This window comes from Nanorana parkeri, unplaced genomic scaffold, assembly GCF_000935625.1.
Source record: "Nanorana parkeri isolate BGI_ZX_2015 unplaced genomic scaffold, ASM93562v1 scaffold1816, whole genome shotgun sequence".
In the NCBI taxonomy this organism is placed as follows: Eukaryota; Metazoa; Chordata; class Amphibia; order Anura; family Dicroglossidae; genus Nanorana; species Nanorana parkeri.
This window is the reverse complement of record NW_017308084.1, coordinates 259,269-265,274: the sequence shown is the minus strand read 5'-3', so window position 1 is coordinate 265,274 and position 6,006 is coordinate 259,269. Positions and strand designations below refer to the sequence as shown.

The following is a 6,006-nucleotide window of genomic DNA, read 5'->3' as shown; positions in this document are numbered from 1 at the left end:
CACATGGCCTGGTACGTCACATGTCCCATCAGAAGGCTTGACCAGGAACTACACCTCCCAGCATTTCCTTGTGTGCATATTACAGCCCACCAATGTGATATGGACGGCACAGATGAGGGTTCTGGACTGGATGGTACCGGCCTGAGCTCCATCACTGAGGTCACTGAGCTCAGGAGGTGACAAAGAACAATTCCCAGCACACAATGAGGTCCAGAAAACACTGCAGATCCGCTAAAAAGCTGAAACTCCACTCATTAGAAATAATTGCGGCCAGATTCAGCAGGATTTTCACAGCGCTTCCGGTGGGACTACAGCCTCCTGTCATGTGATCCCACAGGAACCATGCAGGCCTGATTTTGTGTATGTTCACATTACGATCCAGCAGCCAGAGAGTGTTAGAGAGTAGGCAGCGAATCCCGGGATGAAGAATCCGCCACGTCCGGAGTACAGCCCGCTCCTATAGAAATATATAGCAGAAGACACTCCATGTGTCCATTCTACAGCTCATACCAGTCACTCCATGTGTCCATTCTACAGCTCATACCAGTCACTCCATGTGATATACACTATATTACCAAAAGTCTTGGGCCCCTCCCCCTCCCAATCATGTGATTCGGGTGTTGTGTTAATGTGCGTGTAAAGCCAGGCGTCCCAATACTTTTGGCAATATAGTGTAGTAGAGCCCATACTAGTCAGTACATGTGACATAACAGAGCTCATAGTATTGTTGTCATATTATAATATGTGAGCTCCCATAGTATGACAAGGAGGGGAGTCCTGCCATGTAGGGTTTGGTGTGTGCTTCATGTGGAGTCCCCCGTTAGTCCCCCCCCCCGGTCTGTGGTGCGGTAGGCTGGTATAAGTGTGAATTGAGGTGAATTTGTAATGTAAATAGGAAGGAGAACAATACAGAGTTCAGAGGAGACATTTCCTATATATATGAACAACACTCCAGATTCCCGGCACAAGGGAAACACCTGACCCTCGCCGTATATTATATCCTGGCTGCCGGCCAGTCACCCCGCCATGGTGACCCTGACACCGGAGGGTGTATGTATATATTATATATATCTTATTATATGCCGCACCATCCCTGACCAGTCACCCCGCCATGGTGACCCTGACACCGGAGGGTGTATGTATATATTATATATATCTTATTATATGCCGCACCATCCCTGACACGTCATCCCGCCATGGTGACCCTGACAACGGAGGGTGTATGTATATATTATATATACCTTATTATATGCCGCACCATCACTGACCAGTCACCCCGCCATGGTGACCCTGACACCGGAGGGTGTATGTATATATTATATATATCTTATTATATGCCGCACCATCCCTGACACGTCATCCCGCCATGGTGACCCTGACAACGGAGGGTGTATGTATATATTATATATACCTTATTATATGCCGCACCATCCCTGACCAGTCACCCCGCCATGGTGACCCTGACACCGGAGGGTGTATGTATATATTATATATATCTTATTATATGCCGCACCATCCCTGACACGTCATCCCGCCATGGTGACCCTGACACCAGAGGGTGTATGTATATATTATATATACCTTATTATATGCCGCACCATCCTTGACCAGTCACCCCACCATGGTGACCCTGACACCAGAGGGTGTATGTATATATTGTATATATACCTTATTATATGCCGCACCATCCCTGACCAGTCACCCGGCCATGGTGACCCTGACACGGGAGGGTGTATGTATATTATATATACCTTATTATATACCGCACCATCCGACACGTCATCCCGCCATGGTGACCCTGACACCGGAGGGTGTATGTATATTATATATACCTTATTATATGCCGCACCATCCTTGACCAGTCACCCCACCATGGTGACCCTGACACCAGAGGGTGTATGTATATATTATATATATACCTTATTATATACCGCACCATCACTGACATCCATCATCGGGATCCAATATAAAGTGGCGCAGGTCACAGCTCAGACAATATTATAGAAGGAGTCCCCTGTGGGCTGCCATATAATGAGCCCTGGGTGTGGAGGTGAAGCAGCAGCAAGTGCCCTGACCATACACTGCAAGGAGAACACAGACACACAACGTCCCCGTCCATTCCGTGGTTTATTGTTTATTACAATTACTGTACAATTATCCAGAAAGAAGCAAACGTCAGATTATCATTCTTCAGCATCCAGATCCTCGATGTGCCAGAGACAAAGATCCCTTAGGAGTCAGGAAAATGAAGTGGAGTGTTTAATCCCAGAAGCCGCGTCTGTACCTGGCACGGAAGCTCGAGGAGGAACTGATCACCGGACTCTTCTGAAGTCACCTCTGATCCCTCTGTACATCAGACTGAGAGAGAGAGAGAGGAGTCTCGACCGGAACAATCACCAACATGTATGTCACCTACTAACACTACACGCCATTGTTTATTGTAACAGACCCGTCCATACGTCACACTGGATTCACCTGACGGACCAGACGTTTACAAAGCCGGCCAAACCCTCCTATTGTTCAACTTGTGGGCTGAACCAAAACAATAGAAGAGATTTCATCAAACAAAAAAGATTCGGGCCGCCTATTTAGTATAGGCAGTCCAAGGGTTAATTTACTGACCGGGACAGACCATAAGGTCGCGTTCACACCTAGGCGTTTTTTTTACCGCGATTCGCGGTAAAAAAGTCGTGCGACCGCCGCGCGTTTCCGAAGGCTACTTGGCTGTATCCCAATGGAAACGTGCAACAAAACGGCCCAAAGTAGTACCTGCACCTTTCCAGGCGCGGGCCGTTTTGTAGGGCGTTAGGGACGGGCGGAAATACGCCGAGGTGGGAACGAGGGCTGACACGGCTCTACCTCTCCAGCCTCCACCTCTCTATACAGGTGCTGGGACTCTACTGAACGGTGACTATCATCAGTGTAAGGCAGGGGTAGCCAAACTCCGCCCCTCCAGCTGTGTGGTGGAACTACAAATCCCATGAGGCATTGCAAGATTCTCACAGACATGACTCCCGGAGAGAGATGCATCATGGGATTTGTAGTTTCACCCACAGCCGGAGTTTGGCTACCCCTGGTATAAGGCCTTGTTCACACTAAGCGCAGGAGCACGTACAGAGCAGAGCAGTTGCAGACCGGATCAAAACTGCGTCCAATGTATTCCCATGGTATTTGTTGCTCCAGTTCACATCGCACCGCGCAGTTCCAGAGCAGGTGAAAAAAACTGCAGCAAGCCCTATTTTACCTGCTCTGGAACGCATGCAAACGCATCCAAAACGCCTGCACGTGCCTGGAACGCACTGAAAGCCCATGTGAAACTAAAAATAACGAACGAATAATATTTTATATTATTTTACCAAAAACGGCCCGAAACGCGGCAAAACCCACTGCACTGCGTGTGCAGAAACCAGACCGCATCTGCTCTGCATTCGGTGTGAACAAGGCCTCATTGTGAGGTGCAGACAAACCTAAACATACTATGAAAAACAAATACAAAGACAAAACAAGAAAACATACAACAAAACAACATGAGAGGAAAGCTGTGCTGAGGAAATATGGAGGTTGTTGTTATTATTCAGGATTTATATAGAGGTAACAGTGCAGTATACTGTATACAGGAGGATTAGGAGCGCCCTGAGAGCTGACAATCTAAAACTGAGAGAGATGAAGGAGAAAGTATGATGAAGGAGGCCTGTTCACACCTCCTTACAAAGCAATAATACTAATAACAATGTATCACCGAGATGTACTAATAACAATGTATCACCGAGATGTACTAATAACAATGTATCACCGAGATGTACTAATAATAATGGACTGTAAGACACTTCATGGTGCGTTCTTTGTGTTTGTTAGCACATGCGTTCTGTTCATGGACCGGGGGAGACTATTCAACACGATTCGCACCGTAACGTGCGTTGCAGTAATGTACATGTTTTACTCTGCGTGTGAATAGGCCCTTCCTGACCTCTCCTTCTGAAGATGATCATAATGCTGATCCTCTGGCTTCAGTACCTTCTGGGTCACTGACCTGGAAGAAATGAGCATATCAGGAGGGGGGGAAAAAAAAGAACATTGTGACAAAAGCACGCCAATAGTGCCGCCGCTGCAGTTTTTTCACCTGCTCTGGACCTGCACGCTGCGATGTGAACTGGAGCAAAATATACCATTGGACCTGGAAGAAATACCATCACTGACCTGGAAGAAATACCATCACTGACCTGGAAGAAATACCATCACTGACCTGGAAGAAATACCATCACTGCCCTGGAAGACATGAGCTGACAATCTAAAACTGAGAGAGATGAAGGAGAAAGTATGATGAAGGAGGCCTGTTCACACCTCCTTACAAAGCAATAATACTAATAACAATGTATCACCGAGATGTACTAATAACAATGTATCACCGAGATGTACTAATAACAATGTATCACCGAGATGTACTAATAATAATGGACTGTAAGACACTTCATGGTGCGTTCTTTGTGTTTGTTAGCACATGCGTTCTGTTCATGGACCGGGGGAGACTATTCAACACGATTCGCACCGTAACGTGCGTTGCAGTAATGTACATGTTTTACTCTGCGTGTGAATAGGCCCTTCCTGACCTCTCCTTCTGAAGATGATCATAATGCTGATCCTCTGGCTTCAGTACCTTCTGGGTCACTGACCTGGAAGAAATGAGCATATCAGGAGGGGGGGAAAAAAAAGAACATTGTGACAAAAGCACGCCAATAGTGCCGCCGCTGCAGTTTTTTCACCTGCTCTGGACCTGCACGCTGCGATGTGAACTGGAGCAAAATATACCATTGGACCTGGAAGAAATACCATCACTGACCTGGAAGAAATACCATCACTGACCTGGAAGAAATACCATCACTGACCTGGAAGAAATACCATCACTGACCTGGAAGAAATGAGCATATCAGAAGGGAAAAAAAGAACATTGTGACAAAAGCACGCGTGTGACTGAATCCCGCCAATAGTGCCGCCGCTGCCGCAGAGCTGAATATTGCAAGAACAAGAAGGATTTTTAGGGGCATTATGACGGCTTCAGTAAAACACAACTGCCCCTCAAAGTCCTTCTTTTTTCTTGCTGCTCGCTGTGGTTTAGGGGGGTTGTGGTGCTGTCCATGTGGTATAGGTGAGTTCCAGTGCCTGGTGGTGTTGTCCATGTGGTCTCGGGGGACAGTTTCCGGTGCTGTCCTGGTGATCTAGGGGGGGTGTTCCGGTGGTTGCTTGTATACTGAATAGGCCACACACTAGCTGAAACCTGAAATCCGGCTTGCAGTATAAATGTCTGCCCTGTAAAGTGATGGGTGGGCTTACAAGAGTCTGATAGCTCAGGGTGAGCCGTAGGTCCCTAACACACAGGACAGCATTGTAATCACAAGAAATGACAGCTGCAAAGCTGGGAGACTCTTCCTTACACACAGTCCACGCTCACACAGCAGCTCTTTGTACACAGTATTCGCGGACTCTTCCCTCGCGCTCCCATCACCAGAACCTCTCGCACACTGCTGACTTTGGATTCGGGTTTACACTTCTATGGAGATGTTACGTTCATACTCCGGGTCTAGAAAGCTGCTCCTCACCTCGGCGTCTGCCTTCACAAAGCGTCACATACAAGTGTACGCCGTGTGTTTGTGAGCAGAGTAATCTACCCTAGAACTAGTGTTAGGGGGTTATAAGGGGTTAAATGTACCCTCAAAGGTAACCATTGGGGGGGGGTATCATCATGTCATCCAATGTGAACACGTTGCTGCATGTATGACTATTGCTGAGTCAGCGATATTCCGGCTACACAGAGATCACGTGACCCCCTCCAGGTGCAACATCTACGTCAATCCCAGCTCATCAAATCAGGACAGAATGCAGTCCAACTGTATGTGACGCTCTGTGTCAGCCGTCCTCTCCCCGGAGTTTAGAAGTACACCCCCCTCCCCCTACTGGACAGGCGCTCTATTTTTTAGGCAGAAACTTTTGAGGCGACTGATGACCCCCCCC

At 47.5% G+C, this 6,006-nt stretch overlaps 1 protein-coding gene across 1 annotated transcript in view; it reads right to left on the bottom strand.

Moving 5' to 3' along the window:
• Window positions 1–584: 584 nt before the first annotated feature.
• The window catches only part of RAB11FIP4 (RAB11 family interacting protein 4), a 30,448-nt gene continuing 25,026 nt past the window's right edge, over window positions 585–6,006 (bottom strand). The window contains exon 14 of the mRNA XM_018571719.1: window positions 585–597. The gene's annotated coding sequence lies outside the window, so the exon portion shown is untranslated. The remainder of the gene's footprint in view (window positions 598–6,006) is intronic.